We start from the raw sequence: 15014 nt of genomic DNA on the forward strand, positions 1-15014 counted from the left end.
GGGTGATTTCAACTACCCAAACATTGACTGGGAAAACTACTCTAGTACAAACTCCCTTGCCCAACGCATCCTAGAGTTTATAAACTCAAACGCCCTGAAACAACTGGTCACCACTCCCACAAGAGGTGACAACATATTGGACCTGATCATCACCAACATGGAGGATCAATGTTCCACACCAGAGGTAAACCCCCTCGCTGGTAAGATCAGAGCATAAACTAATCACACTGGACATCCACATCCCGACCCCACCCCCAGTCAAGGAAACCACTGTGAAACTTTTCAAAAGCAAACTTCACACTTCTCAAGACCAAGGCGGAAAGTTTCAAAGCCCCCTTGCTAAAGGATAATGCTGCCCAAACTGCAGAATCCTTTACAAATGCATTCTATGAGCACTTACAGGAATGCATGGATTGAGCCATCCCAAGTAAAACCAAGACTCACTCCTCCAAAAAGAGGAAACCAGTCTGGTGGTCCCCGGCCATAAATACGCTATACAACAGGAAGAGGAAACTATTACATGATGGAGCAAAATCCCAAAAAGGGAAGGCATCCCTGATCAGTATTAGCAAGAAACTACGATCCCTCATAAAATCATCCAAGGCCAGCTTCGAAAGAAAAATTGCCAAAGACTAAAGATAACCACAAAGCCTTCTTTAGCTATGTCAAGAATCTAGGTGGCAACTCTCAGATCTGCTCTGAGCTAGTGCAAAATGGCAAAAAATACACTGAACCAACTGACATTGCCAATATCCTGGCTGGCAGGTCAATGCAAACTTTACCCCCCACCCCCAAAAGGGCCCGTGTCCATCCCAGAAGAATGTAGAGCCCCAGACCTCACAGACACACAGGTGAAAACAGCCATCTCCAAAGCCAAAAACACAGCATCAATGGGACCGGCCTGGTATCCCAGGCTGCATCTTGCACGAGCTGCAAAATGAACTAAACCCTCACCTAAATTCACTGCTCAAACTCAGCCTTACCATAAGCTATGTGCCCAAAGAATGGCGTACAGCAACAATTATCCTGCTCCACAAAGGTGATGCCACAACGGATCCTGGGAACTATCGGCCCTATAAGCCTTACTAGTCTGGTCTGCAAAACTATGGAGCGCATCATCGTGGAACTTAAAGATATTGGGAACCTCCAGACACTGGACCCTACCCAATTTGCCTTTGTTAAAGGCAGATCTTGCCTGCTAAACCTATTTGACTTCTTTGAAACAGTTACTAAGGCCATAGATGAGGGAAAGGTAGTCCACACAGCTTACCTGGACCTCGCAAAGGCCTTCGACACAATTCCCCACTCTGGCATTATAGATGAGCTTACCAGCTTGAACATTAACCCCTATGTCACGAGATGGGTTGCCAGCTGGCTCATGGATAGAACTTACATGGTTAAAGTTGTGGGTGCCATGTCTGACTCTAAACCAGTTACAAGTGGCATCCCACAGGGCTCAGTCCTGGGACCCCTCCTTTTCGGTATATACTTCTCTGAGGTACAGGCAAGCACAGGAGAACTATAGCTGACCAAGTTTGCAGATTGCAAACTGGGGGCTATAATCGACTCTCCGGCTGACACAGACATCCTCCAAAATTGTCTCACGGAGACAAATACCTGGTGTCAGAACCATGGCCTCAAGCTAAATGCCAAAAAGTGCATAGTCATCCCCTTTGGGAAAAACAAAGTGCCCACGAACTACCACATAGGTGGTAATCCACTAAGTACAGAAGATGTAATTAGGGATCTGGGAACCCAAGTAGATAGCAACCTCTCCTTTGATAATCACATTGCCAAAGTGATTAGAAATTCCTTCTATGTAGCCCACCTAATCACAAAAGGGTTCACATCTAGATCAAGAGAGGTCATTGTGCCCCTCTACTCATCGCTCATCAGGCCCATAATAGAGTACAATGCCCCATTTGGGATGGACCTTACTCGACACCTGCAACAGCTGGAAAGACCACAGAAATACCCCACCAAGAGGATAGTGGGCCTCAAACAGATGCCCTATGCAGCTCGATTAAAACTCCATCTCTACTCTGTTGCTTACCTCCTACTCAGAGGTGATCTCTGCCTGACGTACAAGGCCATGTCTAACCCGGAATTAATGGACATGCTCCACCTCAAGAAAACCAAATCTCTTAGAGCCACATGCTCCAGGGATTTAAACCTCAACACAACAATAAATAGGACATGCTGGAGGGATAGATTCCTGTCCCAGAGACTTCCCTTGCTCTGGAATAGAATCCCAATCTGTTAGGCAAAACCCCTCACTGGCTCTTCAAGAGAAATTTTGACGAGTGGATGGGAAATCGTAAATTTACCCCTGGGATTAATTCAGTGGCCATGCTGGATAAAAGCTCAGGAAACTAATCTAAAAGGTAGGTGAAAGCCAACTTATTCTGGCTAGGCTTATAAATGCCCTTGGGCAGATACCCTAGTACCTACCTATGAAGCCTATAAGACGAACTAAGCAGAAAACTCATGGACCCACACGAATGGAAAATGGAACCACAGATTTTCAACATGTTGACTTTTAAATGGGGGAGTCCAGACATAGATATTTTTGCCTCACCCCAGAACTATCAGTTGGACAAATTCTGCACAAGAACTCATCACAAAAAAGCTTGGAAAGTGGATGCTGTATCATTCAGCTGGAAAAACCTATCAGTCTATGCCTTTCCCCCTCTGCCTCTGTTCTCCAAAGTTCTACCAAGTCAAACAGGACAAACCAAAAATGATGGATTGCTCCAGACTGGCCTCGCCAACACTGGTACCCACTCCTGGGCAATGTGTCACACTTTATACCGTGGCACCTGCCTCAGACACCTTAATTACTGTCTCAGGAGAACAACCAAATTCTGCACACTCTGCTCCAAAATTTGACTCTTGCAGTGAGTGGCTAATCACCTAAATTCACCCTTAGCATCCCTCAACAAACCTGTGATGGGTGTCATTTTGGAGGCAAGAAGACCTAGCACTAGAAAATCTTATGCTGACAAATGGAAAAGATTCTGTGCCTGGAGTCTGTCACAAGGGATGAGCATAGCAGTGCCCAATATTCCTCAGATTTTACAATACTTAACTGAGATGCTTCACAAGGGCCTGTCCTTTTTCTTCCATAAAAATCCATGCTTCAGCCATTTCAGCTCATTACAACACAGAACCTCCCCTCTTCTCTCATCCTCTGCTAAAGCAGCATCTCAGAGGGGCCAAAAACTTAAGACCACCCAGGAGAGCTCCAACCCCTGCCTGGAACCTCAATTTTGTATTGGAAAAACTCTCTCCCTCCTTTCGAACCAGCTGCTACTGCAGACTTAAAATTTTTCTCCTGGAAAACAGCTTTTCATTTAGCAGTCACTTCAGCTAGAAGGATTTCAAAATTACAGGCTCTTATGGCAGTGGAGCCTTTCATCATTTTTCATGCGGACAGGGTGTCTCTCAGGACCAATCCACCCTTCATGCCTAAGGTGGTATCCAGTGTGGCTCTTAATCAGACCATTCATTGCCAACTTTCTTTCCCAATCCACAGAACAAGGGGGAGCGGATTCTGCATTCATTGGATGTACACAGACAACTTAGATTTTACTTAAACAGGACAAAATCTCAAATCTGAACTACTGGTGGCATTTACTGCAGGGGCAGAGGGAAAGACTATTTGAAAGCAGACTTTTTCCAAATGGATAAGCCATTGTATTCATTTCTGCTATATGCACCATGGTAAAACCTATCTCCAGGGGATCGGATCTAATTCCACCAGGGCTGCATCTACTTCTACAGTCTTTCACAGTGGTGTTCCAACCAGAGACATTCTAGAAGCTGCTACCTGGAGCTCAGTTCATACGTTCACCAAACATTACCATTTACCTTCTCTAAATCCAGAGCTGGCTTTGCCACTGGTGTCCTGCAGGGGCTTATAGCTGGTCCTAATGCTGTATAATTTCCTCCACCCTATCATAGCTTTGGGAATCTACCCAAATGTAATGACTGCAACAGTGAAACACTAAGAACATAGTGCAGTTGTGTACACTTACCATAAATGTAGATGTTAGAGTGTATTCATTGTTGCAGTCATTACATTTGGGTAATCTGCTGGCAGGTTGCCCTCAGTCGGCCTGATTAACAAATGTTTGGGTCCTGCGTTGGTTTGCAGTGTTGCAGTCCTGGTTACCCTCCTTCCAGCCCCCTATTTTTCTCTGACTATACCTATTCTTTCTTTCACTATGCTTATAAGACTTTTGGTGTATTTGCTTTTGGAGGTATATATTTTGTGTTTTTAATTTTATTTGCTCCCCATTTGGGGGGGGGGGGCTCCTGACATCTGGGGCAAGAGAAACTGATGTAATGGAGTTGGCTGCATGTTTTATACCCCTGACGACCTGACGTCATGGAAGAAGGGACAGCAGCTAACACAGGACCCAAAACTTTGTTAATCAGGCCGACTGAGGACAACCTGCCAGCAGATTACCCAAATGTAATGACTGCAACAGTGAATACACTCTTAACATCTACATTTATGGTAAGTGTACACAACTGTACTTTCTGGACATTGTAGATGCCTTCTTGGAATCTAGCCTTTCCCCAGACACTTTACCTCCAGCTCCCAGGAAACCTTATATGTATTGCAGAGTATCTGACTTTCACAAGTTTCTCTTCAAGAATCCTACTGCGGATCCAGAGACCATTTCCCAAGGACCAAAGGGCATTAAGGCTACTGCTGCCAAAAACCCTACCCCTTCTGATAGAGATTCTAGAGCCTTGGACAGATGGGGTAAGAAGGTATATACTTCTGCTTCTTTGGCCATTAGGCCTTTAAATTGCCAGTTTCATATGTTAAAGTACCAGCAGTATATTATGGGACTACTTAAAAAGAAAATGTTGATTCCTGACTCTACTGAACACATAATTACAGGATTTAATGCATTCTGCAGAACAAGTTGGTAAACATACTTTGCAATGTGGTTTTGACTCTTCAGAAGCATCTTGCATGGCTGCTGTCACTGGGTCTGTACTTAGAAGGCATGCTTGGCTTAAGGAGTAAAACTTACCAGGTCATGTTAAAGCTAAATTACTATAAGCTCCCTTAAACCAAGACCGCCTTTTTGACAACGAAGCAGAAGTCCTCAAAAAGATGGAGGAAAAAGCTAACTCTATGCGAAATGTTAAAGATTTTCTGCAGGTACAGCCTCCCAGATTTAATAGGCATTGGCCTTCAAAGAATTGGTCCTTTCCAGCCTCTTCTAGGCCTTCTGTCCAAACCCAGGAACAGCAGACCACCTAGATGAGCCTCTGGCAACGCACAGGCCTAAGAAGTGGGGGGGCTCCCACTTCCAAAGCAGGAAGTAGTAAGACACCCCTCTACGGGAAAATGACACAATGACTTCACCTTAGCCCTTCCAAGTCCTGCTCAGCTGTCTGCTCCATTAGGAGGAAAGCTTGCCCTACATGCAGAAAACTGGGAACGCATTACCCAGGACAAATGGGTTTTGAATATAGTTTCCCAAGGATACAGATTCCACTGCCACACCCCACCAATCCCAGACGGTTGGCCAGACCTACCCCCAAATCAGTGGGCAGAGGCTCAACAGCAGGTTCTCTCTAAGTATCCGAGCTATTCAACTTGTCCCAACAGAAGAAGAGACAAGGTTTTTATTAAAGACTTTTCCTGGTACCCAGAAAAGACAGCTCCTGGCGTCCTATCCTGGACCTCTCTATTCTAAACACTTTTTTGGTAATACCAAAATTCAAGATGCTAACACTTCAACTGCTTCCTATGCTAGGCAAAGATGCCTGGTTGGCAACCTTAGACTTGGAGGAAGCTTACCTGCATATTCCAATAATGGAATCTTGCAGGAAGTACGTATGCTTCGGGGCAGGCTGCATGTACTATCAGTTCTCTGCACTTATTTGTGGCTCATCTACTGCGCCCAGGGTATTCACAAAGTGTCTAGCTCCAGCCACTGCATTTTGCAGGCAGAGAAATATTCAAATATATACCCATACTTGGACGATTGTCTGATTCAGGCAGAAAGCCAGGAATTGTTAAAACATCTGGCATTCGTAAAGAAACCTCTAAACTCACTGGGGTACACCATAAATGAAAAGAAATCTCACCTAGTACCCTGCCAACAAATTGTGTTCCTGGGAGCAAGCTTGTATGCAACTTCCCTGATGGCTTTCCTCACTCCAGAGAAAGAAGTTTATTTGACAACCTACTTCAAATTACTGGCCACAAAGACCCAGCTATCTGCAAGGAAAATTCTGCAAGCCCTGGGGTTCATGGCCTCTTGCATTCTACTAATTCCACTTGCAAGACTGCATATGAGGAAACTACAATTGTATCAACTTTGTCAGGAGCTGGAATCAATTATTCCTATCATTCCTTTTATAAAGACAAGAGTTCCTTTGGTGGGCAGAGGCCTACTACCACAAGGGGCTCCCTTTCACTCTACCCCCCAAACCCTAACAGACGCATCAGACTATGCATTGGGGGGCTCACTTGGCAGGGCAGTGCATTCAGGGCAAATGGAACCAGAGTCAGATGCACCTTCATATCAACCAAAACGAAATGTTAGTGGTACAGAATTTCCTGGCAGCCTTCAAGGACCACATTCTTCCAAGACAATTATTGGTAAAGACAGACAACAACACAGTTATGTGGTACATAAACAAGCAGGGGGAACCCACTCATACCCTTCCTGCAGACTAGCCATGGCTCTGTGGAACACAGCCTTGAGCTACCAAGTGCACCTACAAGCTCAATTCCTGCCAGGCAAGCTAAATTCACTGGCAGACTGCCTAAGCAGAAATCTCATGGATCCACACGAGTGGAAACTGGAACCAAAAATAACCTCTTGAGGGATCAAATGGGGGGAGTCCAGGGATGGACCTGTTTGCCTCCCCTCAGAACTACCAATTGGACAAATTCTGCACAAGGACTTCCCACAGTCGAGCATGGAAAATGGATGCCCTGCCCTTTGCCTGGGAAAGCCTCCCCGTTTATGCCTTTCCCCCTCTGCCTCTCCTCTTGAAGGTTCTGCTAAAGATCAAACAGGACAAACTAAGGAACAATACTGGTTGCACCAGACTGGCCATGCCAGCAACTAGTACACTTCCCTACCAGGGACATCCTAGAAGCTGCTACCTGGAGCTCTGTACATACCTTCACCAAGCATTACCACATGCATATTTTTTCTAAATCCAGAACTGGTTTTGCCACTGCAGTCTTGCAGGGCTTAATAGCTGGCCCTAATGCTCTCTAACTTCCTCCTCTCTAAGTTAGCTTTGGGAATCAACCCAAATGTGATGACTGCAACGGTGAAACATGAACATGGTACAGTTGTGTACACTTTCCATAAATGTAGATGTTAGTGTATTCACTGTTGCAGTCCTGGTTACTCTCCCTCCAGCCCCCTGACTTCTCTTGACTCTACCTTTCTTTCTTGTTTGGTGCATTTAAGCTTTCTGGTGTATTTGCTTTTTGTTGGAGGGGTACCATAACATACAATTGCTTCCCTTTTGGGGAGTACCTGACGTGGAGGAAGAAAATCTGATGTAATGGCATCGGCTGCATGTTTTATACCTCTGACGACTTAATGTCATGGAAGAAGAGAGAGCATCCGACGCAGGAATCCAAGACTCTGGTATTGAGGCTGGCTGAGGGCTACCTGCAGGCAGATAATCCAAATGTAATGACTGCAACAGTGAATACACTCAACATCTACATTTATGGTAAGTGTACACAACTAAACTTTATTGCTTAGGCTTGGTTTGTTGTAGCAATTTATAGTCTGTCAGCTAAAAAAGGCAAATGTGGGTGCCAGACACCCCATAAAGACTCCCATGATCGGTGTGTTTTTTTGCTTAGGCCAGGGGAAGGACCATACCGCTTGCTCCATTTGCCAATCATATGTGCCGAAGACCCTGCGCAGCAGTCTGGCTGCACTTGACCTTTATTTAGAAAACCAGTGCCTTAAGTGGTTAAGCCCTAAGGATTGATCCCACTTTGGAGGCCACATCAGAACCTCTGCATAAGAAGGCAGTTTCCCAGGCCCTCTTCTGCCGCTTTACCGGATGCCCCACCAGCTGCCGATTTAGTAGCTGAGAGATGCCCAGCGGATCAGTCTTCAGTGAACTACCTTTGTGGAAGCCGTTGCTCAGCTGACTATCGGCACATCACTGGAGCCATTCCAGACCCCGACTACGTTTGAGGGTGAACCAGAATCTGTAGAGCTTCTGACAAGTATCCCACCTTCAAACATGGTTCCTATTGGACCCAAATCCAGACCTGCTCCAATGTCTAACCCAGCTAAAAGGAAATGGAAAACCAAGCATACCTCTTCCACTGCAGAAGGCCTACCTGACTGGCAGTCCTTCACTTCTTCCCTGATGCAGGCCTTCATGGCCCTTAGGCCTTCAGCCTCATCCTCCACTGCTGTACCTTTGCTCAGCCCATAGGTCTTAACCTCTTAAAAGGCCAGTGTGGAACACAGACCTTAGCAATGTGACAAATGGCCAAAATGTGGAACACCGTATTTTCGCACAGTGCGAAACGTGCCATGGATCATGGTAGATACTTGCATTTCACATTCACCACTTTAGATGTATTCTACCCCTGTCCTACCGCCAGGTCTGGGTCTGACAAAGGTGCCTAAAAAGATATTTAAAAGCAGGACCCCTCTAATTTGACAAGAATGTGCCATTTTAGGACGTCATGTCTTGGAACAGTTACGACTAAAAGAATGCAAGATCTCACATCTTTAAACATGAAAAATAAAAACACACTAAGCAGAAGCACACATATCCCAACATTTGTAAACCCTCACATTCATGCCAGTATCACTACAGCATTGTGTACTTTGGAACAGATTTTTTGCCATTAGTGTCCTATTTGGATTTTAAGGTAGGGTCCCCTACCTTAAAATCCAAATTGCACACTAATGGCAAAAAAATCTGATCCAAAGTACACAAAGGTTGTAGTGATACAGGCATGAATGTGCTTACTTTCCAGTTGCGGAAACACTATTAGAAAATGCCACTGTATAAAAAAAGAGCAGAGTGAAGGACAAAACCAGACTTGACAAAAGTACTGCTATAAACCTGAGGCATTGACAAGAGAACTCAAAATAAAAAGTTTTTTGAATTAGAAGTTGAAATTAAAAAATTAGTACTTAATTAGAAAAATTGCCCATTTTCTAACATGTCAACCAGCAGTGCAGTAGTCACTTCAGCATTTTCCTTGAGCAGTTCAGCATCTTGCCATTATGAAAAGACACTAAAGTTACACTAGAAAACAAAACTGGATACTTTAAAGCATCCCATTACTATAAAGATGCTCACTTTTGACCTCCATCCACATACCTCTCAACCTTTTAATGCAAGAATTCTGGACAAAGCCCAACATAATGTAAGCAGCACAACAAATAGGCACAAAATATTGCTCTTATAAACTTAAAAAGTTGCTAGAGCATGATCTGTGTTGGCAGTTACTGTCAGAGACATACTAGGGACAAACAGCACAAAAATACAGATGCTTTAAGTATTGCTCTTATAAACTTAGAAATATTGCTAGAATAGAATCTGTTTTGGCAATTACTTTCAGAGACATACTAGGGGGACAAGCAGCACAAAAATACAGGCACTAAATATTACTCTTATAAACTTAAAACGTTACTAGAATAACAGGATCTGTGCTAGCATACCAGTTCTCAAGGGAAATACTTGCAGCCATTGCAGCTAACACACCTCTGCCTAGGTCCAACCACAGCACCAGCTCAATACAATACAATAACCGAAGCCCTCCAGCAGAAATAATCCAACATGGCACAAACTTGATCCCGGTTGTCCAGCAGTAGGCAGCAGCAAAATAAAATTACAGCCTTCAGACCGGCGACTGTTTCTGAGTTCTGATACAGCAAGACTCCTGACAGGCTAGCTTCCAAGTCCCAACTGCGACTACTCCTGATGGCTTCAATCCACAGCCTCACCTTCCTTCTAACCCGGTCCTCTTTCTGGGTTGTTGGGGACCTAAAATGTAAAATTCCTGATTTCCTGGAAGCTTTCTTCAAGCTATTTGGATGCGAAAAGGCTTCCCAGAATGTGATTGGCTTGTATTGGGGAGCTGTCATTGGCTCCTGCCCTCCTGAGACTCTTTACCTGATTGGCTCATAGACCACGTTCGCTAGTGACTGTAAATGCGGTCTACGAGCCAATCAAAAACTGCGGAGCATTGGTTTGTATACCGCAATGCCGATTGGCAGTAATTGTGGTACACAAACCAAAATCCTTGTAGAGGAGCCACGGCTGTTCAGTGTGCAACAACAGAACAATGGCTTTGCTTGTCATTAAATGTGGAGTGTTCCACATAATCCGGAGCACTTGGATGCTCAGGCTCAGCCCTAGGCCTGCTTCAGCCCCCCCCCCCCGACATCTCAGGTTAGGGAAGAAGAGCATCATACTTCGTTCTCTTCTGAGGACTCCATATCTTACACCTCCCAAATTGCTTCACCCCAGGAGTAGTATTCTCCTGATGAAGAATCTATGGAGGGGGATTCGCCCCCTGAGGATATCCCATTTGGTGAGACTATCAGCAGAATGAAAGATTACTTCAAATGGTATACCTCACAAATGTCTGATACCCAAAAGAGGTATTTTGAGCTTCAAGTAGAATTCCCCCTCCCCTTCTGCTGTTCCAGCAGTCCTACCTGCATACCTAGATGCCTTTAACTCTGCATCTAAGACTTCAGATTCCCAGCCACCTGCCCCCAAGTGACCAGATCACTTTTACAAGGTGCCTGATGAGCAAAACTTCTTAATCAAACCTCCCTTGGCAGATCCAGCAGTGATTTCCACCTATCCTGATACAGTCTAGACTCCTTCCCTCTGCCTCACTCCTGCCCACAGATAGACAGTAAATCTATGGATAGGATAGGTAAGATCATCTGCACCTTCTCCACTTTGGCTTTCAGAGCCATTAACTATCTAGACGCACATGACTAAATATGCTCTGGACTTGATCTATCAAGCCTCTTCCATGCTGGCCACTATTCCTGACTGCCCCACTAAAGCTGACATCTACAAACTTTCTCTGGCTACACAAGTAGCTAGACACACTCTTTTAGATGCAGCTGTGATGCTGCAGAAGAATCTGCGCGCACTGCAGCATCTGCTTCAGTTCCCAGGAGATGCTCCTGGCTGAGACTTCAAAATCTCCCCAAAGACTTTGTCAGAGATGTTGGATGCTCCCCTGGACCACAGTTTCCTTTTTGGGAAGTAATCTGCAAGAAAAAAGTAAAGGATTGTAGGACATAAAACATTTATTGGTGTCCCCTAGTCTCAAGTACTACAGAAACTGTCCAGCAAAAGCCACCTTTGTGAGGCGAAACCCAGCCCAGGCGGGTACTTCCTCTTCCAGATCTAAAAGACGTGCAAGAAGACCTACAACTTTCAGACCTGCTGCCCTGCATCCACAGTGGAGGCTCCAATGATGCGCGACTGCCTTGCCCCCCTACCACTCTTGGTCCTCCTCTCCCACTGCCTCCCCTTCTGGAAAACCATCACCTTGGACAAATGAGTACTGTTCATAATACAAAAAGGATACTTCGTCTCATGGAAAGTAAACCACCCATGAGAGGCATCCCTTTTCCTCCCAAAAACCAGCAGCATCTCCTTCCACAGGTCTTGACAAACCACCTGAGGCTGGGTACCATAGAACCAGTCTCCTCAGGAAAGGAAGGAAAGGGTTTCTACTCCCTTCTCTTCCTGGTCCCCAAAAAGACTGCCCATGGAGGACCTCTTAGACCTCTCCTTAAATCTTTACCTATAGGTTCCCACCTTCAAAATGCTGTCATATCCAACTTGGCTGCCACTCATCCCAACCAAGGCCTTCATGGGCACCTTGGACCTAAGAGGCCTACTTACACAGATTCATCAGACCTTCCCACAGAAGATGTCTGCATTTCTTTGGGCCCTCTTCGCATTTCCAATTAACTGCCTTGCCCTTTGGTTTGTCCACTGCCCCCTCGAGTGTTCACAAAATGCCTGGCCCCGGCCATTGCCTTTTGCAGAACACAGGGAATTCAGATTTACCCCTTAGACATCCTAATACTGGCAGAGTGCAAAGATACCCTTTCAACTCATCAGAACTTCACCATGTCCCTTCTACAGAATCTAGAGTTCACCCTCAACCTTCCAAAGTCTTCTTTGACCACAGAACAGGACAATATTTTTCTGGGTTGCAGATTCTGAATGGACAAAATGAAGGCTTTTTTTTCCACAAAACAAGGTCAACTCCCTGACCTCCCACTTCAAGGAGCTGTTACAGGCACAGGTAATAACTGCAAGGCAATTCCTATGAATCCTGGGCTTAATGGCAATCACCATACCTATGCTCCCACTTGCCAGAATGCATATGCACAAGGTACAGTGGTACCTAAAAAAAAATTTGGTCCCGGCACCAGAATCACCTGGAGCAAGAAATCCCCCCCTCCTTCCCTGTCTAAAGAAAGAGATCAGCTGGTGGATCCAACAAGTCCAGCTAAACCTGGGGCTTCCACTCCAGCCCACCCACCCCCCAACCCGGGTAATGCATACAGATGCCTCAGATTCAGGGTGGGGAGCCACTGTGGCACCTTGCAGGGTTCAAGCAACCTAGCACCTTTCCTTGAGGGCCAAACACATCAATGTGAGGGAAATGACAGCAGTCTTCTTGGCTCTAAAAACCTTTATCCCTCTGCTTCTACCTGGGGTTCTTCAAATAGTAACAGACAACACCACTGTAATGTGGTACCTCAACAAACAGGTAGGGACAAAAGCATATCAGCTGTGCAGACTAACCCTGCTGATATGGGACCTAGCCTCTCGCCACAACTTGTCCCTGCAGGCAACCTACATTCCCTCACAGGACAACAAGCAAGCAGATCTAAGCAGGACATCCTCTCCACAACATGAATGGATGCTGGACAGGGCTGTCATCTTGGACATTGTCCACCGGTGGGGCAGTCCTTAAATAGACCTGTTCGTCTCCCCCCAGAACAGGCAGCTGCAGACTTTCTCCCTTCTAGCCTGGAGGTTGGATGCTTTCAACATCTCCTGGAAGGGGAAGTTTCTTTATGCCTCCCCCCACCTTCCCAATGATTCAGAAAGTCGGCCTGAAAATCTTTAGCGACTCCCCTAGTGACCAAGGCAGCACTGTTCCCCCTACTTCACAATCTAGCCAAGGGCAATCACTACAAGTTACCATACAAGGTGAACCTTCTGACACAAGAAAAGGGAACTCTCATTCGCCCACACTTGCAGATGTTGTCCCTGGCACTGTGGGTAATACACTTTTGATCCCATTCAGACACCACTACTCTGAGGACATGCCTTCAGGCCTGAGGGAGGCCAGGAAACCTACAAGAAGAAAATCATACCTAACTAAAGGGGAAAGATTTACTAAATGGTGTCTAGACAAGGGAAGAGACCCTTGCATTGCTGACCCCTCCCCAGTTCTTAGTTGTGTGTCAACTGATAAAAAGTGGACTTTCCTATTCTTCAGTGAAAATACACCTTTCCGCAGTGTCAGCCTACTTGCCACTAAACCCTCTTACTAGCCAGGCTCGAAGTAAAATTCTTCCCAAAAGGGGTGTTACACATTAACCTTCAAAAAAGCCTGTCCCTCTGCCTTGGGACCTTAACTTCATCCTGGAAAAGCTTACCCAACACCCATTTGAACCTGCTGGGACAGCTACCCTTCGGATGTGTACAGGGAAAACAGTCCTACTAGTGGCTATAATCTCAGCCAGAAGGGTTTCAGAACTACAGGCCTTAATGGCTTGCCCCCCTATACTGCGTTCCACAAAGACAGGGTAACCCTGAGAACTAGCCCTTCTTTTATGTCCAAGATGGTCAACGATTTGTCATTAAACCAGTCTGTCCACCTTCTTTCCCTCTCCCACCAATGAAGGTGAGAGGATACTTCACTCCCTGGATGTACACAGACAACTAAGACTTTACCTGGACAAAATAAAATCCATTAGGAAATCAAAGCAACTCTGTTTCCTTCCATCCCAGAGCATTGGGTAAGGCAGTCTCCAAACAAACCATCGCATGTTGGATCAGGAAAGCCATCAGTCTTTGCTACTCCCACCATGGAAAAAATTCCCCAGTGGGAGTAAGCCCATTCCACTTGGGCAATGGCTGCCTCCAAGGCTTTTCTAAAAGGTCTGGACACTTCCATTATGGTAGCAGCCACATGTTCCACTATCCACACTTTCACCAAACACTACATTAGACCAGGTCTCCAGAGCATGGGCAGGATTTGTCAGGGCAATCCTACAGGGCTTTGTAGAATTTTCTTCAACCGCCACCCTTTCATCCAACTAAGCTGTGGTACTCTTCCACATCAAGAATACTGCAACTTAGGAAGAGAAGGACATGGAATAGTTTTGAAAAATCTTACCATAACCATAGATGTTCTCTTCCATGTTGCAGTATTCCTTACCACCCACCAATAACCCCCTCCTCATTCTCCTTTTCATCCCAGCGTGTCCCTAGATGCTAATCTCTTGCACCTTTCACCCTGGACTTAATACTACAGAAGGGCCTAAGGGTCCCATACCTGACACCACCTCCTGCTGGCCATTCTACTCTACCTGCTGAGCTTCAAGTTCTGAGGATTGTGCATGCAGATGTCACATTTAAGGCCCCTGGTTTATGGCCCTGTGTGACATCCAAGGCAACTGCAACAGCCAAGCTGAAGCTTTTGTATAGGAGCCGACGTACGAGTCGCCTGAGGGCAGGAAATCCTACAACAAGAATACTGCAACATGGAAGAGAAGGACATCTATAGTTATGGTAAGATTTTACACAACTATTCTTTCTCTTATTGGTGGTGGATCCTGGATCATTCACCCAAAGGGAGAGGGAATTCCTCATCCCCCAAAATAACAGCTTTCCCCTCTTCCAGCTAGTTCTGGACAACCTTATGGCGTAAGGTGCCATCCAGCCTGTCCCACAGTCAGAAATGGGAA

Source organism: Protopterus annectens, chromosome 1.part1 (assembly GCF_019279795.1).
Source record: "Protopterus annectens isolate FY-2018-M chromosome 1.part1, PAN1.0, whole genome shotgun sequence".
Classification (NCBI taxonomy): domain Eukaryota; kingdom Metazoa; phylum Chordata; order Ceratodontiformes; family Protopteridae; genus Protopterus; species Protopterus annectens.